General features: G+C 46.2%; 1 protein-coding gene across 1 annotated transcript in view; it reads right to left on the bottom strand.

The window, feature by feature from the left end:
* Positions 1-1,300: 1,300 nt before the first annotated feature.
* FKBP6 (FKBP prolyl isomerase family member 6 (inactive)) overlaps positions 1,301-24,656 on the bottom strand; it is a 41,005-nt gene continuing 17,649 nt past the window's right edge. Inside the window, exon 9 of the mRNA XM_066278099.1 lies at positions 1,301-1,362. The gene's annotated coding sequence lies outside the window, so the exon portion shown is untranslated. The remainder of the gene's footprint in view (positions 1,363-24,656) is intronic.

The raw sequence follows: 24,656 nt of genomic DNA, 5'->3' as shown, positions 1-24,656 counted from the left end.
CTTGATCAGGCAGTGGTGCAGTGGGTAGCGCATCGGCCTAGGATGCTGAGGTGCCAGGTTCGAAACTCCGTGGTTGCTGGCATGAGCAAGGGGTCACTGGCTCGGCTGGAGTGCCCCCCCCATCAAGGCACATATAAGGAGCAATCAATGAACTAAGGAGCTGCAACTATGAGTTGATGCTTCTCATCTCTCTCCCTTCCTGTCTGTCCTCTCTTTCTTACTAAAAAAAAAAAAAATGAAAAGAAAAAAAATAAGAGAAATGGCTGCTGGATCAGAGCTGAGGGGCTGTGGTGAGATGGCCTGAGGGCAGCGGGCTGAAGAATAACAGGCAGTGGGAGTGGGGAAAGCCAGTTAGGGAAGACAGGGAGGGGAGGGAGAGAGGACACGGCTGATAAAGGATCCAAGGGCAGTGTGGGTGTTGGGAAAGGATCAGGCAGTTTATCTGCTGATGGTAACACACAGCTGTGGGCTGGATGGCAGGATGGAAAGCAAAACCAAGGGCAAAGGGTGTGCGGCCAGTGCAGGAAGAGGGCACGTAGCACGGGGTGGCACGGAGGCTGCCCCACCAGGGAGTCAGGGCCTGGCCCCGAGAGGTGCAGGAAGCCCTGGGTGTACAAGTGCAGGAGGACTAACTCCGAGGTTTCCAATTAACTGCCCAAAACAGCTCCCACAGAAGGGAGCCTGGTTTCAAGGGAACCCCAGTCCAAACACACAAGCATTTTACTGTTAGATAAATAGAAAAGAATTGCTCTGGCTCTAGAAAACAAACCTAAGAACTCCTCTTGCTGATCCAATAGGTCTTAACGAATGGCTGTCCCTCACCCCACCTACTGACTTTACAAGTTTAGTTGAATTCACACAATTAAATTTATACTGGATCTTGCAAGGACAAGGAAGTGTTTTATTTATTTACAACAAAAACACTTGTAACATAATTCTCCCTCTTCAAAACAGAGAACCCTATAAAATACACACAGCAATCTGTACTTGTATTTACCCAGGGACATTAGCAGCTGGAAGGGGGGGGAGGGTTAGAGACTGGGAGAAAAGCCAAGGACTAATTCCATTAAAAAAAACAAACAAGAAACTACCTTTTAAAAAAAGAGCATTTTTCTACTTGTCAGTAGCAACACTTCCCCCAACTATGGGTATGAAAATGTAGAACAGAAAACAGCACCTGTGAAAACAGGGTTCATCAGCGGCAGAGATGAGGCAATGGCCAGGGCTGTGAATTCCAGCCACTCTTCCAAGCAGGCCACTGTGTGCCCTGAGGAGTCCTTTCTTTCCAGAAAGACCCCTCCCCCAGTACCAATGGAGAACTCCAGCAGCCTCACTCCTCTTGCTTGCAGTTAGTTGAAGAATCTAGGAATCAAGCACAGCAGTTAAAAACACATGGAACTCAAGTCAACTACAATCTGAAGGTGCTGCCCTGGTCATAGCCACATGTCAGGGGGACCCAAGGCCACTTCTGGGTCTGCAGTGCCAGCACTAGATGGGAATTAGGAGACAGATGCCAGCACTGTACAGCCCCTACTGAATGAGTTCTGGGAAATGGTTACCAACGAATATGGTGGCTTTGAAACTTCAAATCAAGAACACAGGACATGGCTGCAGAAAGTTAGAACAGAAAGGATGTAAAATCATCCAAATCAACTTCTCTTCTTCATTTTTCAAACGAAGCCCCAGAATAAGTGACTAATTTCTGAATGCAGATAAAATTTTATTCATTAGTCTTTTTCAACTGTTCCACAAGGAGTGACTTCTTTTTTTTTTTTTTAAAATATTTTATTTATTGATTTTTTTAGAGAGACAGAGAGAGAGAGAAGGGGGAGGAGCAGGAAGCATCAACTCCCATATGTGCCTTGACCAGGCAAGCCCAAGGTTTTGAACCGGCGACCTCAGTGTTCCAGGTCGACACTTTATCCCACTGCGTCACCACAGGTCAGGCCAAGGAGTGACTTCTTTAACCATTAAAAGATGTAAACGACAGGCCCTGGCCGGTTGGCTCACTGGTAGAGCGTCGGCCTGGCATGCGGGGGACCCGGGTTGGATTCCCGGCCAGGGCACATAGGAGAAGCGCCCATTTGCTTCTCCACCGCCCTCCTTCCTCTCTGTCTCTCTCTTCCCCTCCCGCAGCCAAGGCTCCATTGGATGGCTCCTTGGCCTCTGCCCCAGGCACTGGAGTGGCTCTGGAGTCTGTCTGACTGTCTCTCCCCGTTTCCAGCTTCAGAAAAATACAAAAAAAAAAGAAAAAAAAAAAAAGATGTAAACGATACCCCCAAAGAGCCAAACATTAGCAGCTGCTTTTTTTTTCTTTTTTTTATTTTTTATTTATTTATTTATTTATTTTTAAATTTATTATTTTTTTTGTATTTTTCTGAAGCTGGAAACAGGGACAGACAGTCAGACAAACTCCCGCATGCGCCCGACCGGGATCCACCCGGCATGCCCACCAGGAGGCAACGCTCTGCCCACCAGGGGGCGATGCTCTGCCCCTCCGGGGCATCGCTCTGTTGCGACCAGAGCCACTCTAGCGCCTGGGGCAGAGGCCAAGGAGCCATCCCCAGCGCCTGGGCCATCTTTGCTCCAATGGAGCCTCGCTGCAGGAGGGGAAGAGAGAGACAGAGAGGAAGGAGAGGGGGAGGGGTGGAGAAGCAGATGGGTGCTTCTCCTGTGTGCCCTGACCGGGAATCGAACCCAGGACTTCTGCACGCCAGGCCAACACTCTACCACTGAGCCAACCGGCCAGGGCCAGCAGCTGCTTTTCAATGGGCTAGTACAAACACCTGAAATAAACACCGGGCAGCACAAGCCACTCAGGATGTAACCAGATGAGAAGCCTGGACAAATCTTTCATGGGCAACTCACATACAAGTGACATCTTACCATCCAGAGAGGTAACATATCCATATTGATGGCAAAGAAACAGCGTGGTGGTTTATCTAGAACCTGGGGCTCCTAGGGCCTACTACGTATTTCCTGTTCTGTAATCCTGGGTGAGTGACACTCCTTAGTTTCCTCATCTATAAAATGTGCATGATATGTACTTCACTGAGCTGTTACAAGACCAGTGTGACAGTTATCTGAAGGAGGGTTCATAGTGAAAACTATTATAATGACCTGTTGATGGTTCTGCAGTTATTGCCTGCCTACCACCTCTCCTCCCCAATTTCCCTGGAGCCCAACACTGGCCTCCGAGCCATGTAACATGCTGGTACACAAAGGGCACTGGCTGGCTGGGCCTCCCCAGCACTGGCATACTGGTGTGTGCAGTTGTCTGGGCCATCCTGGGGGGTGGGGTTCTAAGTAAGAATACTTCCCTCCCCCTTCTTACAGAATAGCAGTTTCTGAGGTAAGGAGAGAAACCTGCCCTGTGCCACTCCCGTCTCCTCAGCCCTGGGCAGCTGCAGCAGGTAGGCCCAGTGCAAAGAGGAGGGGTGGTCAATGCTTCCTTCTCAAGTTGTCTATGGTGCTTCTTATCACTTTAGCAGTTCACTGCTTCTCATATGTGCCTTGAGGGGGAGTGGGGGCTCCAGCTGAGTCACTGACCCCTTGCTCAAGCCAGCGACCTTTGGGCTCAAGCCAGTGACCACAGGATCATGTCTATGATCTCACGCTCAAGCCAGTAACCCCATATTCAAGCTGTTCACCCCACACTCAAGCCAGAGACCTCGATATTTCGAACCTGGGTCCTCGGTGTCCCTGGGCAATGCTCTATCCACTGCACCACCACCTGGTCAGGCCATAGTGCTTCTTATTTAAACCTAGTGTGAAGAGTTGTTTTTGTTTTTGTTTTGGTGTGCCCATAAATACTATGGTGCCCTGGCCTGACCTGTGGTGGCGAAGTGGATAAAGCGTTGACCTGGAAATGCTGAGGTCTCCGGTTCGAAACCCTGGGCTTGCCTAGTCAAGGCACATAAGGGAGTTGATGCTTCCAGCTCCTCCCCCCCTTCTCTCTCTCTGTCTCTCCTCTCTCTCTCTCTGTCTCTCTCTCCTCTCTAAAATGAATAAATAAAATAATTAAAAAAATACTATGGTGCCCAGCCGATTAAGCCTTTGTTGGCTGGTTTTTATAACAAATTATAGAAAAATGCAGTACCAGTGAAATTCATCTTATAATTCTCAAAGTCACCATTCTTATGGAACTCTTTTTAGTGGAATAAAGAGATGAATAAACAACAAAATAATACATGCTATGAAAAAAAAGTAGGCTATGGGGACACAGAATGACACAGGTTTCTGTTTCACATAAAGTAACTGGGAAACCCTCTCTGCGGAGGAGAAATTTAAGTAGTTTGAACTCTGTGAATAATCAGAAGGGCTTTCTAAGATGTAGAAATATTGAGGCAAAGGCCAAGAGTCAGGAACATGATCAGAGTGTGTGAGAAACATGCAGAACCCAGTGTGGCTGAGGCGGAGGGAACACCGGGAAGCAGGGAAATGACACTGAAGTGACAGCAAGGGGGTCTGGTCATGCAGAGCCACAGAGGCATCAAGGACTTTAGGTTTTGCTTGGAGCTCAATGAAAACCACTGGAGGTTCTGAATAGAGAGATGACTTTTTTAAAAGAATTTATTTATTGGTTTTACAGAGAGAGGAGAGGGTGGGGTGAAGAAATGAGAAGCATCAACTCATAGCTGCTTCACTTTAGTTGTTCACCAATAGTTTGTCATATGTGCCTTGACCAGGCAAGCGCAGGGTTTCGAACTGGTGACCTCAGCGTTCCAGGGTGATGCTCTATCCACTGTGCCACCACATGCCAGGCAGAAATGACTTTTTAAAACAAGATTTTTCTGGCTACTTTGTGAGAAGGATATTACAGGAGCACAAGAACAACAGTAGCAGTGAAAGTAGCCCCTTTAACCTGGGCAGGTTAATACAGTGCTCTGCCCAGTACATTAAGTTGTGATGCTGTGCCAGCTTCCCAGTCCAGGCTTTTGGAGACTGGCACCTCACTTCCCATTTATTCGTCTTTTTTTTTTTTTTTTTGGTATTTTTCTGAAGCTGGAAACGGGGAGAGACAGACAGACTCCCGCATGCGCCCAACCGGGATCCACCCGGCATGCCCATCCATCCACGCTCTGCCCACCAGGGGGCGATGCTCTGCCCCTCCCGGGAGTCGTTCTGTCGCAACCAGAGCCACTCTAGTGCCTGGGGCAGAGGCCAAGGAGCCATCCCCAGCGCCCGGGCCATCTTTGCTCCAATGGAGCCTCGCTGCAGGAGGGGAAGAGAGAGACAGAGAGGAAGGAGAGGGGGAGGGGTGGAGAAGCAGATGGGCGCTTCTCCTGTGTGCCCTGGCCGGGAATCGAACCCGGGACTTCTGCACGCCAGGCCGACGCTCTACCACTGAGCCAACCGGCCAGGGCCATCCATTTATTCGTCTTTAAACCCAAGCTGCCACGTAAGTCCAAGTATTCTAAGACCTTCATGCTACAGAGGCAATCTGTGGGCTCCAGCAGACAGTCCATTCCTACGCCTTCCTGACCGACTCCAAGCAAGCTCCTGGAGAACCAATGTACAGGCAGTAATCTCATGACGATTTGTGATGCAATTAGGCTGAGAAATGTCCAGCCTTGGGGCCAAAACCAATTTGATATTCCCTTTGATCCCCTGAAACTGCTGTCCAGCTTGAGTTCCAACAGGACTGTCAGTGTTGAGACCCAGAAACTACTGGAGAACCAAGACAGAGCTCAAGCCACAGAGTCAGTATAAAAGGAGAGGGAGGCCCATCAGAACACGGTTGTGGAATAATCCTGCTATCACTAATGGGATTCAACTATTCCACTACTCACGCCAACGTGTTGTTACACAAACATGCAGTACTCATTCTATCATTAAAGTGAAAAAAATGAATTAATTTTCACCTATATAGATTCTAACCCTTTGTTCAGGGTGTCATATATGTTATTTTAAGTCAGTAAACAGGTTTTGATACAACTGTTTAAACATTTAAATAAAAGTTATCAAATTTTGCTTCAAATTAAAAATTTAACCAGACTGCCTATAGCTTAAAAATCTAAACACAAAAAATAAAACTATAAAGGTACTAGCAGGAGGGGGGGGGAGGGGTTGAAAAACAGTTGGTCACTTCTCCTGTGTGCCCTGACCAAGAATCAAACCCAAGACATCCATATACTACGCTGACATTCTATCACTGAGCCAACCAGCCAGGGCTCCTGCTAATACTTTTATAGTTTTTTTTGTTTTGTTTTGTGTTTTTTTTTGTATTTTTCTGAAGTTGGAAACGGGGAGGTAGTCAGACAGACTCCTGCATGCACCCGACCAGGATCCACCCGGCCCACCCACCAGGGGGCGATGCTCTGCCCATCTGGGGCGATGCTCTGTTGTAACCAGAGCCATTCTAGCGCCTGAGGCAGAGGCCACGGAGCCATCCTCAGCGCCCGGGCCAACTTTGCTCCAATGGAGCCTCGGCTGCGGGAGGGGAAGAGAGAGACAGAGAGGAAGGAGAGGGGGAGGGGTGGAGAAGCAGATGGGCGCTTCTCCTGTGTGCCCTGACCAGGAATCGAACCCAGGACTCCTGCACGCCAGGCCGACGCTCTACCACTGAGCCAACTGGCCAGGGCTACTTTTGTAGTTTTATTTTTTGTGTACGATAACCACGAGTCTAGAACATCCAGGGAAGCAACTGACATACCTAACTGACATACTTCACTGACATAACTATCAAAACACTAAAACATTCAGAAAGGTGTTTGGTTACAGAGAAACAGGCAATTTACTGACTCTGTAAGTGTGTGGAAAGATGACTGATCAGGAATATGTTAATTCTAATCATGAGATTCCATTTCAGATGCAGCCAACGGGCAAAGACTAAAAGGTCTAATAGGAAAATGATGGCAAAGCACAGAACAAAACCTCTGACACCACCACAGGAGACAGAATGGTACAGCCAATTGTGAGACTGAGTCAGCAATAAATACGTCGTTCAGTTCAAGATACACATACCACCCAGCGGTATGACATTTAAGTAAATATCACAGAAAACTCAGGTGTGCAGATAATAGCTATATTAGCTCCTATCTATTAATTACTGTTAAGAATACATATCATGATGCCCTCCTGGATGGTCTGCTCCTCAATCTTTTATTTTTCTTGCAAGAAATGGGGGAGCGGGGAGGGAAGGGGAGAGAGAGAAAGAAAGAGAGAGAGAAAGGGAGAGAGATGAGAAGCATCAACTGGTAGTTGTGGTACTTTAGTTGTTCACTGAATGCTTCTCATATGTGCCTTGACTGGGGCTCCAGCCAAACCAGCGACTCCTTGCTCAAGCCAGCCACCTCAGGACTTTGAACCTGAGTCCTCAGCATCCCAGGTCAACGCTCTCTATCCACTGTGCCACCACTGGTCAGGTTCAATCAATTTTTTTAAAATGAGGTCGTTCTTTGTGTACTGACTTAGAAAATACCCCAAATGTATTAAAAAAACACATTGTAGCCTGACCAGGTGGCAGCACAGTGGATAGAGTGTCGGACTGGGACGCCGAGGACCCAGGTTCGAGACCCCGAGGTCGCTAGCTTGAGCAAGGGCTAATCTGGTTTGAGCAAAGCTCACCAGCTTGGACCCAAGGTCGCTGGCTCCAGCAAGGGGTTACTCGGTCTGCTGAAGGCCCGCAGTCAAGGCACATATGAGAAAGCATCAATGAACAACTAAGGTGTTGCAACGCGCAATGAAAAACTAATGATTGATACTTCTCATCTCTCTCCGTTCCTGTCTATCCCTCTCTGACTCACTCTCTGTCTCTGTAAAAAAATAAATAAATAAATAAAAATAAATAAAAATAAAAAACATTATAGTACAATAAGTATAAATTTACTTTGGGGGAAGATTACATATACACCCACATTCTCAAATATTCACCAAAAAAACCCTTCAGGAAGGACACATGAAACATCAACAGCAGGGGTCCCCAAACTATGGTCCGCGGGCCACATGTGGCCCCCTGAGGCCATTTATCCGGCCCCCGCCGCATTTCTGGAAGGGGCACCTCTTTCATTGGTGGTCAGTGAGAGGAGCACTGTATGTGGCGGCGCCGCAAAGCACAGCGTCACTCACGTACAGCACTATTTCCAGTGACGCAGGACGGACGCTTCACGGCTCCAGAAGTGTGTCATATCACTTGTTACAGCTAGCAGTGACAAATATGGAATTGGACATTGACCATCTCATTAGCCGAAAGCAGACCCATAGTTCCCATTGAAATACTGGTCAGTTTGTTGATTTAAATTTACTTGTTCTTTATTTTAAATATTGTATTTGTTCCCGCTTTGTTTTTTTACTTAAAATATGTGCAGTGTGCATAGGGATTTGTTCATAGTTTTTTTTATAGTCCGGCCCTCCAACAGTCTGAGGGACAGTGAACTGGCCCCCTGTGTAAAAAGTTTGGGACCCCTGATCAACAGTGTTACTTCAGGAAGTGGGCTTGGGGACCCAGAAGCATTTACTTTTACCTTTCTTGTTTAAACTATAGGCATGGCCTGACCTGTGGTGGCGCAGTGGATAAAGCATCAACCTGGAAATGCTGAGGTCGCCGGTTCGAAACTCTGGGCTTGCCTGGTCAAGGCACATATGGGAGTTGATGCTTCCAGCTCCTCCCCCTTCTCCCTCTCTGTCTCTCCTCTCTAAAATGAATAAATAAATAAAAATTTAAAAAAAATAAAATAAAATAAAAATAAACTATAGGCATGAGCATTATAATTTTAAAAAATGTTTGCATGCAGCAATTTTATAGTTTAAATTTAAATACAAAAAGTTGCAGAGCGGAAAGAGGAAACAGAGCAGCAGAATGCTGGTGATTCCAAGACGGGTAATGATTCCAAGATGGGTAATGAGTGCAAAGACAGATAGGCAGGCTATTCTTTCTACCTCTAAGTACGTTTAAAAAGGTCCACGTTAAAATGTTTAATATTAGCCAAGTAAGAAAAGAAAAACTTTCAGTTTAGTCTGTGTTCCATGAACTTAGAAATAAACCTACAATCAGTATTCACTCAGCTTGAACACGTTCCCAGGAAGGCAGATGGGCGGAGATAACCTCCAAGATCAGACACTGGGATTTTATGAGGTTCAGTTAGTTGACTTTTCAAATTGAAACCAACAAAAAGTAACACATTAACATAAGTGAAAATGTATTAAATAGAAAAGTTTACACTACACTTTGAAAATCCACTAATCTTAGCACACTGAAGTGCAAAGTCAGAGGACAAAAGCTGTCATGTATCTATAGCTCAAGGAAAGATAAGCCCGCAGAGCTACAAAGACAAAGGCAGTCAGACTTAGGCAGGGAATACAGACAAAGGTCCAACAGGGCAGATGCCAGCTGAATATATTAATACTAAACAAGCTGCTTCCAATGAGAGCAAACCCCAGGTCTGGGGAAAAGACACAGTCAATGTGAAATAGAAACTCATGCAATGATATGATCAGTGTCCACATAATGAGCAGTAATCAAAGAAGAGTGTGAAAATGTAACAGAGAAGACAGAGAAGTGATGTAATCCTGGAACCACAAGCCGGAGGCAGCAGAGCCCAGGATGCTTCTGTAGGAAATTCGAAGACAAAGAACTGAGAATCAGGGCAGGGTGAGCCGAGTTCCCACGGCCGGCCGTTTTGCAGCCCCATCCACCGCACTTTGCTCCAGCCTCACCATAATGAACCAGAGTGAACTGTCAGACCTGTTCCAGAAACAGTGGAGTCTTACCTTTCTACCGTCAGGCAGCCCTTTGAAAAAACTGATGAAAGCTATGGATCCCTCTCCCAAATCCCAGAAAATGCACAAACATACATAAAGGCAAAGATTCAAAGACGGTCCCTGAAGCATTTAACTGGTTCCCTTTCATGAAATGCATTATTCAATAAGAAGAACCTAGTCTCTCACGTAATTCCAACCGAGGAAGAATTCTAGGAGCCCTAGCTCATTCACACTCTATGATGTGATGTTCTGGTTACCCCACTAGGCTGTCTTCTGGTGGATCTGGTCCTCTATCGGAGTCTATCCTGCCCCTGCCAGCCAGCCTGCTGTTCAAAGCTGACTCTCACTTGTGAATCTCTCCCTTCACCTGTCACTCTCCAGCTAGGCCCTGGTTCTCTGGTGGCTTGCTCCACACTGACTCTCCCTCCCTGCTACACCCCTTTGGCTACACCCCTCTATCTCTTCTTACTGTTGGCATGAGTCAGCCATCATACAGTGGCTACACCCCTCTATCTCTTCTTACTGTTGGCATGAGTCAGCCATCATACAGTATTTCCTACCTGCTGGGAGCACACATCAAGCTTTCTGAGTGGTCCCCTAAAACCACCCCTTTCTAGGCTGAAAGTGAACAAAAGAACAATCCAGGCCTCCACCCGACTTGGGGGTTGGCAGGATTCACAGCACAGCCCTGCTGCACTTCCTCTGATGACCACTGTCAGATCGCCATTTGCCTCTTGCCACAGTGCTACGGTCAAGGCAGCAGGATATGCATATGGTCAAAGAGCGGTCACAAGTGTCACCAAACTGCCACCCTTATTTCAAAACAAGGTTTACATTATTTAATGTTTCTATGTAGTCACATCCGACCTTGCTGAATCTGAACCTCTAGGGAGAGACCCGGCAGCTGTTCTCCCAAGCCCCACAGGAGATTCTGATGAGGCTAAGATTCCAGCAGCACTGGCTTATACTCCCTACACCCTCACTTCCGGCTCACCACTCACCTAGGGCGGTCTTGTTTTTGTTCCCACCACTCCACTGTTGCCACAGGTCACCATGAGCTGCACACTGGCGAGTCCAGTGAATAATATTCAGTCCTTCTCTTTCATATCTTTGGTGCTGTTGGATTCTTCACTGCTGGTTCCTCTTTGAAATTTGACCTTCTAGAGATTTTTTACCTTTTCTGGTGCCAGAGACCCCACTTGGGAAGTTGATGGCAGCCACAGAATCTATATATATGCAAAACTATTCAGGAGTTCATGGCTCCCTGAAACTCACCATGGACTCCCAATTAAACCTCCCATTCTATTTTCTTTTTTTTATTAATTTATTTTATTTATTTATTTATTTTTATTTTTTTTACAGAGAGAGAGAGGGATACATAGGGACAGACAGACAGGAACGAAGAGAGATGAGAAGCATCAATTATTAATTTTTTGTTGCTACACCTTAGTTGTTCATTGATTGCTTTCTCATATGTGCCTTGACCGTGGGCCTTCTGCAGACCGAGTAGCCCCTTGCTCAAGCCAGCAACCTTGGGACCAAGCTGGTGAGCTTTGCTCAAACCAGATGATCCTGTGCTCAAGCTGGCGACCTCGGGTCTCGAACCTGGGTTCTTCCGCATCCCAGTCCGACGCTCTATCCACTGTGCCACCACCCGGTCAGGCGCATTCTATTTTCCTGGTTTGTTTCCCTTCCCCTTCCCTTTCCTTTCCATTCTTTTCCTTTCCCTTCCCTGTGAGAGGTGGGGAGGCAGAGAGATAAACTCCTGCATGTGCCCCGACTGGGATCCACTGGGCAAGCCCCCTATAGGGTGATGCTCTGCCCATCTGGTACCACTGCTCTGTTACTTGGCAAATAAGCTATATTTTAGCACCTGAGGCGAGGCCATGGTGCCATCCTCAGTGCCCAGGGCCAACTTGTTTGAGCCATGGCTGCAGGAGGAGGAGGGGAAGGTAGAGGGGGAAATGGGGAGGGGGAGGAGGAGGGGTAAAGGAGGAAGGGGGAAAAAGGAAGGAGAAAGAGAGGAGGGGAAGGGGAGGAGGAGCGGTGGAGAAGCAGATGGTTGCTTCTCCTGTGTGCCCTGACTGGGAATTGAACCCAGGACTTCCCTACTTTCCTGATTTTCATGGTGGTTCATTCTCCTGGTTCCTGACCTCTTTTTTCAGTTCCATGTTGGTGTTCTCAAGGTGAGTTCTTATCCCACTGTCTTCCTCTTTCTACATTTCCTCCTGGGTGACTTCACTCACATTCCTAGATGTTACTGCCCTGCAGATACTCATGGCTGCTCCACGCTCTTCAAACAGGCCTCTTCTCTGACCATCAGACTCATACTGTCTGCCAGTCATCTCTACATAAATGTCCTGCAGGTACCTCACGTTCCTTAAGCCCCAAACTAAACATACCTGTCCCAAACCTACTTCAATTAGAAATACCTCCATGGGCCCAGCTAGCAAATTGGAAATCTGGGGATCCTTCTGGATTCTTTTCCCTATCCCAACACCAAATTATAGGATTCTGCCATCTAAAATAGCCTCTGAATTTTCCCCTTCCTTTCCACTCACCCCACATCTGTGTTCAGGCCCTCAGCTCTTGAATGTGATAGTCTCCTGGGTCCAGTCCTTTCCCCTTCTACCCAATTATTTCTCCAATCACCAGAAGGAATTGCTACAAGAGGAAATATTCTAAAGAAAGCTGTTATAGCCTGACCTGTGGTGGCGCAGTGGATCAAACGTTGACCTGGAACTCTGAGGTCGCCGGTTCAAAACCCTGGGCTTGCCTGGTCAAGGCACATATGGGAGTTGATGCTTCCTGCTCCTCCCCCTTCTCTCTCTCTCTCTCTGTTTCTCTTCTCTAAAATAAATAAATAAATAAAAATATTTTTTTTAAAAAAAGCTGTTATGTTGATCTTATTTGGGATAAAAAAAGGATTAAGTAGAGAAACATTTAAAATGTATGGTTCTGGCCTGACCTGTGGTGGTGCAGTAGATAAAGCGTCGACCTGGAAATGCTGAGGTCGCCGGTTTGAAATCCTGGGCTTGCCTGGTCAAGGCACATATGGGAGTTGATGCTTCCAGCTCCTCCCCCCCTTCTCTCTCTGTCTCTCCTCTCTCTCTCTGTCTCTGCCTCTCCTCTCTAAAATGAATAAATAAAAAAATAAATAGCCCTGGCCGGTTGGCTCAGCGGTAGAGCGTCGGCCTAGCGTCCGGAGGACCCGGGTTCGATTCCCGGCCAGGGCACACAGGAGAAGCGCCCATTTGCTTCTCCACCCCTCCGCCGCGCCTTCCTCTCTGTCTCTCTCTTCCCCTCCCGCAGCCGAGGCTCCACTGGAGCAAAGATGGCCCGGGCGCTGGGGATGGCTCTGTGGCCTCTGCCTCAGGCGCTAGAGTGGCTCTGGTCGCAACATGGCGACGCCCAGGATGGGCAGAGCATCGCCCCCTGGTGGGCAGAGCGTCGCCCCATGGTGGGCATGCCGGGTGGATCCCGGTCGGGCGCATGCGGGAGTCTGTCTGACTGTCTTTCCCTGTTTCCAGCTTCGGAAAAATGCAAAATAAATAAATAAATAAATAAATAAAATTTAAAAAATAAAATAAAATGTATGGTTCTAAGTTCTCTTTAATTAAAGAAATTTTAGTGCCTATAGATGTTAATATATTAGGTATGATAAAATAATGTCCCCCTGTCTCTGCAAAGATGTCCATGTTTTAATTCCTGGAACCTGTAACTATGTTAGTATACATGGCAAAAGGGACTTTGTGGTTAAATTAAGGATCCTGAGATGGGAGGTTATCCTGGATTATTTGGGTGGGCCCAATGTACTCAGAGGATCCTTATAAGAGGGAGGCAGAAAAGACACAGAGAAGGAAGCACGATGTCAGAAGCAGAGGGGAAGGAGGGACTGAGGGGGAGACACTGAGGCAGGAGAGCAGGGGATATTTGAAGATGCTATCAGGGTCCACTAGCCAAGGCATGCAAGCAGCCTCTCCAGGCCATTTATTACAGCAGCAACAGAAAACTAGTACAGAGGTTCACTTACATTCATGCCTATTAACTAAGCTCACCAAAATATATGTATCAAACCCCAAATATATGTATATGTATACAACATCCCAGGGAAAAGGAATTATAAAACAAAGGCCTTCATCTGTCTCCCACAGCCTTTTCTGTTCAGACTGTGACAATGACTGCTGTAGATACTGTCACAATAACAGGGCAGACCACACCCTGAACATATACTTGTCCTCTGCTACAGACAATATTTGCTCACAGCTATTCACTTCCTTTGTCTAACAGATTTGAAAACCCTTCTCTGGGTTCTTTTTTTTTTTTTTTTTTTTTTTTTTACAGTGACAGAGAGAGAATCAAAAGGTAGGGACAGACAGACAGGAATGGAGAGAGATGAGAAGCATCAATCATTGGTTTTTCGTTGCGACACCTTAGTTGTTTATTGATTGCTTTCTCATATGTGCCTTGACCGCGGGCCTTCAGCAGACCAAGTAACCCCTTGCTCGAGCCAGCAACCTTGGGTCCAAGCTGGTGAGCTCTGCTCAAACCAGATAAGCCTGCGCTCAAGCTGGCGACCTCGGGGTCTCGAACCTGGGTGCTCCACATCCCAGTCCTATGCTCTATCCACTGCACCACCGCCCGGTCAGGCCTTCTCTGGGTTCTTGAAACTTGTAGGCTCATCACAGTTCATTTCAGCTTCATCCTGGTCTGTGACCTCTCTGGCAGAACCATATACAGAGAGTGCTCAGGAAAACCAGGCTGACTCCTATCTCCTTCCTCATGTGTCTCAAGGCACTAAGACACTTAACTTGATGTTAATTCCTTGTTATGTAGGCTCACTTTCTTTACTATTTGCCTGTTCCCTGTTTATCAAAATCATGTCTGGGATTACGTACGCTTGGAGGCAGGGCTCACGCACCTAATTATAAACCCAAGAAATTAAAAACAGACTAAGTGAACATCTGATGGAACCTAAGGAAGTACAGAACCACCTTAAAGATCTGATCACTTCATCCTACAGATGATGAAATGAAAGCCTGAAGGCGTTAAATGACTTGGCTAAAGTCACAGCTTGAGAGTTAAGACTGGGAAACCGAATTTTCCATCTTTCAACCCTGTAATGAATGGTAAAGGGAACTTCAATAATCACTGATTTTGAAGTTTAGAAAAAAGAACCTAGTTATCTCCTGAAATTTAATTAAGTTACCCTCATTGATATCGCACCCACAAAGAACACAGACTCAGCTCCAGTAAACCTTAGCAGGAAGCCGATTTGGGCTCATTACGGCTACCAGGTGAGGATGCAGAGAGAGGTGAAGGGGCCAAAGAAACTCTACCAGGGGAAATGCTTTCCCTGGAAGGGGTACAATGAAAAAGTGCCAACCTTACTGAGGGTATTTATAGTCACACAACAAAGGGATGACTTCAATGACACCTCCTGAGCTGGGAGAAAAGGCATTTCACAGATATCCACATCAAGAGACTGTGTCTAAGTTTGCCTGGAAAATGACATGGCCCTCCTCTGACAACAAGAGAATGCCTGCCTGGCCCAGTTACCCTTGAGAAAGTATTCAGTACAACTCCATTCTGAGGAGAAAAAAAAAAGAAGATACAGGGAAAGAAAATCAGAAGAATTAAAAATACATAAAATTTTAAAAAATACAATGAAAGAAATTATTTGTTCAGGATATTTTATGGAGGCATAAAATATCTTTATAGACTCAACAGTTGATCTAATAGTTCTACCTCTTTGGGCAGAGGGGATTAAATGGAGTCTCTGTCTAGGTCCAGTCACATGCTGTGAGAGATGACGATCTGCTCCCCCACAGCTTCCTGGCAGCTGACCAGTTGGGCCCAGACGCAGGAGGGCTATGCTGGAACGCAGGAACCCCTGACCCCTGAGGACACCCCAAGCTGTAGCACTGGCACCAGCCTCTGCGGGCCCTGCTGCTCCAGTGCTCCCTCGGGCCAGCTCTTGGAACCAGGACTAGACCCCAGGATCTCAACGACAGGACTGCACTCTCCACAGCCTGGCCTTTATTTCCACCTAAGTCTCCTGGGAGCTGCTTTGACTTCCCAGAAAACATTCTTAAAAAGTCTGTTAAGATACTCTTTCCTTAAGGCTGGCTAAGCAATATGGTTCAATTCTCTTAAATTTTATAGCCCAAAGGCTTCAGTTTCTCTTAAATTGGAAAGGGAGTAAATTCCAAAACATCTAAGAAAGAGGTAAGAACCCATGGCCACATAGGGGTCACACTCCCACTGAAGAAAGAACCTGAATATACATATATAAAGCTTCAGATACCATCTGGGGTTTATATTTCAAACCAAATAAAAAGAGCCAGTTGTTTACATATATGCATAAAGACCTCCACAGTTAAAGGGCTTAATTCTCTGAGCTTTAAATTCCTTCTCCCAATCTGTAAAATGGAAATAATTATTTTTCCCTCAAAGAAATATTGGGGACTTTAAAAAATTTATGGACATTATAAAGCACTACAGACATGGAATGATGCTTAGACTCTAGAAGAACTGTTAAAAAAAATTCTATACCACCTGACCAGGTGGTGGTACAGTGGATACAGCATCTGCCTGGGACGTTGAATTCCCAGGTTCAAGAACCTGAGGTCGCTAGCTTGAGTGTGAGATCATAGGCATGACCTCAAGGTCGCTGGCTTGAGCAAGGGGTCACTAGCTCAGCTAGAGCTTCCTGATCAAGGCACATATGAGAAGCAATCAATGAACAACGAAAGTGTCACAACTAAGAGTTGATGCTTCTCATCTCTCTCCCTTCCTGTCTCTGTCTCTCTCTCATTCACTAAAAAAAGAAAAGAAACTCTGTATCCCAAGCATCCCTGTGCACTCTTTAGAGAGTATCTGCCTCCTCCCATGGATAGGTCAAATAGCTAAAACATGGACTCACCAGCTTGAGATGGGGTCTCTGACTTGAGCATGGGGTCATCAACATGATCCTAAGGTTGCTGGATTGAGCCCAAGGTCACAGGCTTGAGCAGGGGTCATTGGCTTGGCATAAGCCCGAGGTCAGATTCCCCACATATAAGAATGAATGCACAACTAAAGTGAAGCAACTACAAGTTGATGCTTTTCACTGTCTCCCTTCTTCTCTCAAAAAAAAAGAGAGAGAGAAAATAGGCAACCAAGAAACACCAACCACTTGTTGAAAGTTTGCAACATGGAAAAGAAAAAGGGCAAAACAAATAAGCTAAAGAACACATATTCCAGGGAATAAGTGAAAATGTGCAAGAATAGTTCTTCTCTTTTAGAGATACACAGGGAAATACTTGTGGATAAAATTATGTAATTACTGGGATTTGCTTCAAATTAATCCAGCAGTGCTGGGGGTAGGGGAGGAGTGGGTGGGGTCACAGAGGAAAACACTGGCTTTATATTAATAATTGTTAAAGCTAAATATTGAGAACATGGGGAATCATGATACTATCCTCTACTTGTATAAGTTTGAGATTTTTTATTATACAAATAGGAGGGAGAGCCTGACCTGTGGTGGCGCAGCGGATAAAGCGTCAACCTGGAAATGCTGAGGTCGCTGGTTCGAAACCCTGGGCTTGCCTGGTCAAGGCACATATAAGAGTTGATGCTTCCTGCTCCTCCCCCTTCTCTCTCTCTCTCTCTCTCTCCCCCTTTTCTAAAATGAATAAATAAAATAAAATAAAATTTCTAAAAAAAAGAGAAAAAAAATAGGACGGAAAGAGTGGGATATTATGAAAAAGAGATACCAAAAAAGAGCTCATGGATTCAAATGTTTTATTACTGAGATGGAAAATGCCAATGGAAGAGTTAAAAAATGAAGTACATTTCCAGGGGTGGGGGAAAGAAAAAAAAATTTTTTTTTTTTTTTTTGTATTTTTCTGAAGCTGGAAACGGGGGAGGCAGTCAGACAGACTCCCGCATGCGCCCGACCAGGATCCACCTGGCACGCCCACCAGGGGGCGATGCTCTGCCCATCCAGGGCGTCGCTCTGAGCCGCTCTAGCGCCCGGGGCAGAGGCCAAGGAGCCATCCCCAGCGCCCGGGCCATCTTTTGCTCCAATGGAGCCTTGGCTGCAGAAGGGGAAGAGAGAGACAGAGAAGAAGGAGAGGGGGAGGGGTGGAGAAGCAGATGGGCGCTTCTCCTGTGTGCCTTGGCCGGGAATTGAACCCCGGACTTCCGCACGCCAGGCCGACGCTCTACCACTGAGCCAACTGGCCAGGGCCTGAAGAGACAAAGTATATAGAGGATCCCTGCAGGAGGTCCAACATATAACCAGTAGGAGGTCCTAGAACAAGAGGGCAAAAGAAAAAGAAGGGGAAAGTATCAAGAAAGAAATATTACAGAAAATGTTCTTGGCTCTTAAGAACTTGAGCTTCTAGAATTGATGTGCCTAAGGGCTTCAGCATCAAGAAACAGTCTATCCTCAGACTTTTAACTAGAATCTGGAGTTGATAAGTTATGACAGAAGTATTAATGGGAGAGAGGAGATCTGTGAGGATGCGGGGTTTGAGTAGAGGAGGTGGAAGGTCTTAGCAGGAGGCAATCTGAGTGGGGTTGCTGTGAGGCCGGAGATCTAAAGAGAAGGCTAGTCCTGAGTGGGGTGAAGATCTTCTAAGGGGTGGGCACCAAGTCCTAATAGGAGTACACGTTCTAATAGAGGAGGAAGCTTTTAATTGGGTGATAGGTTTTAAATAGGGAGAAGATTCTTTTTATTCTAATATACAGTGTGTCCGTAAAGTCATGGTGCACTTTTGACCGGTCACAGGAAAGCAACAAAAGACGATAGAAATGTGAAATCTGCACCAAATAAAAGGAAAATTCTCCCAGTTTCATACCTATTCAGTGCAGTTCGATGTGGGCTCACGCACAGATTTTTTAGGGCTCCTTAGGTAGCTATCCCGCATAGCCTCTACAGATTTGTCACTGACTGATAGCCTACCAGAATGGGGTTTCTCCACAAAACTGCCGGTTTCCTTCAACTGCTTATCCCACCAAATAATGTTATTCCTATGTGGTGTTGCTTTGTTATAAATGCGCCGATATTCACGTTGCACTTTGGTCACGGATTCGAATTTAATGAGCCACAGAATACACTGAACTTTCTTCTGTACTGTCCACATCTCGACTGGCATGGCTGTGGGCTGCTCGCTGTATACACGGTGTTACATCATCATCTGCGCATGCGCACATGCTGCCCCATCATCCTACAGAAACTGGGAGGGTTTTCCTTTTATTTGGTGTAGCTTTCACATTTCTATCGTCTTTTGTTGCTTTCCTGTGACCGGTCAAAAGTGCACCATGACTTTACGGACACACTGTGAATTAGACATTTAAGGAGTTGGAAATTTTCTCTTATGCATCCAATTTTTGGATATTACTCAAAAATATAAGAACAAGGAGTCTGACCAGGCGGTGGCACAGCGGACAGAGTGTCAGACTGGGATGCAGAAGACCCAGGTTCGAGACCCCAAAGTTGCCAGCTTGAGCATGGGCTCATCTGGTTTGAACAAAGCTCACCCGCTTGGACCCAAGGTCACTGGCTCGAGCAAGGGGTTACTCGGTCTGCTGAAGGCCCATGGTCAAGGCACATATGAGAAAGCAATCAATGAACAACTAAGGTGTTGCAATGCGCAACGAAAAACTAATGATTGATGCTTCTCATCTCTCTGTTCCTGTCTGTCTGTCCCTGTCTATCCCTCACTCTGACTCTCTCTCTGTCTCTGTAAAAAAAAATAAAAATAATAAGAACAAGGAAATAAACCAAGAAAAGGGATCCAAGAAATAGTGATTCAATCCAGGAACTAAAAGAAGTCCCAGAATGGCAGCTGTGTATCAGGCCTAAGGGACAATCTGTGCAGACTGTTATACAAATATGGAGATTTCCAAGAGGGAGGTCCCAGAAAAGAAAGATTCAGACTACATAGTACCATAGTTTTTGAAAGGATAAAAGCAGCCCTGGCCGGTTGGCTCAGCGGTAGAGCGTCGGCCTAGCGTGCGGAGGACCCGGGTTCGATTCCCGGCCAGGGCACATAGGAGAAGCGCCCATTTGCTTCTCCACCCCTCTGCCGCGCCTTCCTCTCTGTCTCTCTCTTCCCCTCCCGCAGCCAAGGCTCCATTGGAGCAAAGATGGCCCGGGCGCTGGGGATGGCTCTGTGGCCTCTGCCCCAGGCGCTAGAGTGGCTCTGGTCGCAACATGGCGACACCCAGGAGGGTCGCAACATGGCGACGCCCAGGATGGGCAGAGCATCGCCCCCTGGTGGGCAGAGCGTCGCCCCTGGTGGGCGTGCCGGGTGGATCCCGGTCGGGCGCATGCGGGAGTCTGTCTGACTGTCTCTCCCTGTTTCCAGCTTCAGAAAAATAAAAAAAAATAAAAAAATAAAAAAATAAAAAGGATAAAAGCAAACAGGTCAAGGTAAAAAAAAATAAAAAAAATGCAACAGATGAAGGAAAAAGAAAGGATAAAAAAAAGAGCACAGGCCTGATCAGGCGGTGGTGCAGTGGATAGAGCGTTGGACTGGGATGCAGAGGACCCAGGTTCAAGACCCCGAGGTCACCAGCTTGAGCGCGGGCTCATCTGGTTTGAGCAAAAGCCCACCAGCTTGAACCCAAGGTCGCTGGCTCCAGCAAGGGGTTACTTGGTCTGCTGAAGGCACATGAGAAAGCAATCGATGAACAACTAAGGTGTTGCAACGTGCAATGAAAAACTAATGATTGATGCTTCTCATCTATCTCCGTTCTTGTCTGTCTGTCCCTGTCTATCCCTCTCTCTGACTCAATCTCTGTCTCTGTAAAAAAAAAAAGAGCATAGCATTGGCTTTTCAGTTAGCAATAGTCTCATCATACAAAGTACAGTATCGAAAACAGTGTCTTTAGCTTATGAAACCAGAAACATCAACATCAATGAGTCTAATTTTTCATTACATTAACCTAACAGAGGGTCTAAAAGTAGTAACAGAACTATGAGGGGAGGAAAGAGATGGTGCTGTATCATATCACAGCAGGAAGTACAGAGACACATGTCCAAAACAGATAAAGATCAAGAATTGCCACTATCAACAGAATATTTAGCTATATGGAACATAAAGTATTTAGCTATATGAAAGAATTCCCAGAAGAAGCAAAAGTTAAAGTTGGTTTCTTCTGATGAACCCTTTTGTATTGATTGTTTTTTCACCTTGGTGGCTCTGGGCCAAACCTTCACAGCTGGAATCCCTGGCTCTATCACTTGGCAAGTTAGCTTCTTCATGCCAATGCATCATCATACTATGGAGATAATATCTATATTATAGAGACGTTATATTAAAGACAATCCACATAAAACATGTAAAAGAATTTCTGGCATATAAAAATATATATATATTTGTATTTTTCTTAAGTGAAAAAGAGGGAGGCAGGCAGACAGACAGACTCCTGCATGTACTTGACTAGGATCCACCTGGCAAGCCCACTAGGGGGCAATGCTCTGCCCATCTGAGGCTGTTGCTTTACTGCACTGGAGCCATTTTAGCACCTGAGGTGAGACCATAGGTGCCATTTTCAGCGCCATGGCCAACTTGCTCCAGTGGAGCCTTGGCTGTGGGAGGGGAAGAGAGAAAGAGAAGGGAGAGGAGGAACAGTGGAGAAGCAGATGGTTGCTTCTCCTGTGTGCCCTGACTAGAAATTGAACTCAGGACATCTACACGTCAGGCTGACACTCTACCGTTGAGCCAACCGGCCAGGGTATAACACATATTGATAAAAATTAATAATACAGCCTGACCAGGTGGTGGCGCAGTGGATAGAGCGTCGGACTGGGATGCGGAAGGACCCAGGTTCGAGACCCCGAGGTCACCAGCTTGAGCGCGGGCTCATCTGGCTTGAGCAAAGAGCTCACCAGCTTGGACCCAGGGTCCCTGGCTCCAGCAGGGGGTTACTCGGTCTGCTGAAGGCCCACGGTCAAGGCACATGTGAGAAAGCAATCAATGAACAACTAAGAAGTCGCAACGCGCACGAGAAACTGATGATTGATGCTTCTCATCTCTCTCCGTTCCTGTCTGTCTGTCCCTATCTCTGCCTCTGTAAAAAAAAAATAAAAAAAAATTAATAATACAGCCTGACCAGGCGGTGGCACAGTGGATAGAGCGTTGGACTGGGATGCAGAGGACCCAGATTTGAGACCCCGAGGTTGCCAGTTTGAGCGTAGGCTCATCTGGTTTGAGCAAAGCTCACCAGCTTGGACCTGAGGTATCTGGCTTGAGCAAGGGGTTATTCGGTCTGCTGAAGGCCCGCGGTCAAGGCACATATGAGAAAGCAATCAATGAACAACTAAGGTGTCGCAATGAAAAACTGATGATTGATGCTTCTCATCTCTCTCTGTTCCTGTCTGTCTGTCCCTATCTATCCCTCTCTTTGACAATCTCTCTGTCTCTGTAAAAAAAAAAAAAAAAAGGAGAAGAGATACTTTGTTTAAAAAAAATAATACACATTAAAAATAAAATGAATCAATGGTGAACAATGCTATTAAAATAATCTAGAAGAAAATTAAATACAACCAACCAAGAGCAAAAGCATTTAAACTCTGCCTAGGTAAGATGACCATGGGTGAGTTCCCTCTGTCTGTCCAAGCCTACCAAATAGCCTATGAACTCACTTGAGTTCTGCCTTCTCCTCTGGAAGATTTCCGTCACTCCTAGTACACAGTGATCATCCCTAACTCCTAATCTGCACACTCTCCATTCCAAGCCACCTCTTTCCATTAGCAGATGCTTACATACACCACTTAAAGTTTCTCTTCTGCAGAATAAATAGCTTCAGTTCCTTCCACTATTGGCCACGGGTCACCTTGTACACCCTTTGGCATTATGGTCATCCTCTAATTCTCATATGCCACTAGAATTCTTTTACCTGAAAGCACCTCTCATCCATTGCCGGTAGGAGACCTCATGCTTCTGTTCCCTTTCCACTTCTGCTACTGCCTTTACCTCCAGGCTGTCATGACCTCTCAGACATCTTCTACCCACCAGACTTGGCACCTCTGTGTGCCCTCCACCATGCCCCTTCAGCCCCTTCTTACATGAGCCTGGCAGATCACTTTGGCTCCGATCGCATCTTCCCTTCCTCTGGCGTCCACAGAACACAGCCCACACTCCAAACAAGACTGAAATGCTAGGACAACATCTGGTCTACATCTGACCTCGGCACTGAATTCCTCGTCTTCTCCATTCACCACCCCCCTCCCTCCCTGTGCCCAGTGCTGCCCTTTGAAGCTTCAGGACTACCTCAGTAAAGCTTCTCTCTGATCAGGATGTTTCTCTCATGGCATCCTTCATGTGTACTCCGTGATTTAACCCTTTTAGTACAAACATTCACGTATGTCATTGTGCCTCCTAGCCATCCAGAGTATGATCGATTATTTTAAAAATGTGTAAGGCAAAATGAAAAAAAAGGCAAATATATGTTCTTCTTGTATCCATAAGTTGATTATCAAACAAACATGATTTTAAGTTAATAAAACTGGAACTGGAACTAATTTCATTTTTTGAAGAGAAACACTCCCGGGGGGGTCAGTGCGCATGGAAAAGACTCACTACTCAAAGGGTTAACCAATTTTCTTGTCCTCCCTAGAAGAGCACCAGCCCTGCAGACCAGCACTGCAGGGGCAAGGCTGGACTCCTCTTCACATGCCACACTGCACCTACCACAGCGCCTGAAAACCACCAGCTGTCAAGCGGCACTCAGGGAAGGGTGAGTAATGAAGGGGGCTGTCGGTGGTGGTGCAATGGGACCCTCTTCTTCCCTCGTCCAGGATGCTATTTTCTTTGGCACCCATGCTCTAACATTTGGTACATTCTGAACCAGCAGGCAACATCTTTGCTCCTAAGCCAAACCAGGTCCCTCCCACTTCCTGTCCTGTGCGGCTTTTCTGATGCCGAGTGCAGGACTTCATATTCCATCTCTACTAGAAGTGCTTTAGGATGGAAGCTGCCGCCCTCTGCAAGTCTGCAAGAGCCTGTTGGTAAAACGTTAGAACTGGAAGGCTCAGAAAGGTCATCTAATTTCACTTGAAGGTCTCTTTTCCACCTTCAAGTGGCCCTCTAGTTCTCAGAAAGACGCTAACAGGGAAGGCACCAGCTCCTAAGATGGCCCACATCTCTGTGGGACACAGTAGAAAAGCTTGGCCCAGGAGTATATGCTCCCACAGGCCATTCTCAGAAAGCAGTCAGAAGTGGCACTTTTCTGTGTGCACTCCCAATGCTAGAAGAGCCTAATGTCACTTATGGTAAGACAATTAGTAAATCTTTCATATCAAACCAAGTTTTGTCTACCTATTAGATCCACTTGCTGGTCCTGCTCTTTGGAAACCACAGAATAAATTCACCTATTATATGTTAACCATTTCAATATTTGAAAATAGCTCTAGTGCTCACTTCACAGTCTCTTCTCCAGACACAAAGTATGGCAAGGGCCTCAGATACTAGCATGTCAGGATAGGAAGGACATAACTCGAACCAAGATGACAATGAAAAGTACAAAAACAGAATTAAGAAAAATGTTAGAACACAATTCCAAATGTTTCTAACTATGACAGCATCTGTTATAAAAGCTCTTTGGTGCCCCTGGTAAAATCGCTACTACTGTGGATGGAGCAATGTGAGGCCTTAACCAAGCAGGTAGTTAGAAAACATCCATTTATAAAGTTTGATTGTAGTATACATCATATATAAACACAGGAATACTACTTCCACTGCATCGCAAACCACAGGGAAAGCAGTTTCAAAGCAGCCTATCAAATATTAGCTTGGGGTATGCTATAAATCTCTAGGTCTTCTGATGTACGTAGTGAAAACATCGACCTCATCTTGACTTTTTAAGCTGATCCCCAAGAATACTCCCATCCAGAGGTGTGTATTTTTGCCATGCCCTCTGAAAATCCAAACGAAGGAAAAAGACTGTGTGGCAGAACT

The sequence above is a fragment of the Saccopteryx bilineata genome, chromosome 4 (genome assembly GCF_036850765.1).
Source record: "Saccopteryx bilineata isolate mSacBil1 chromosome 4, mSacBil1_pri_phased_curated, whole genome shotgun sequence".
Classification (NCBI taxonomy): Eukaryota; Metazoa; Chordata; class Mammalia; order Chiroptera; family Emballonuridae; genus Saccopteryx; species Saccopteryx bilineata.
Note: the sequence above shows the minus strand (reverse complement) of the source record. Positions and strands in the feature narration are given on the sequence as shown.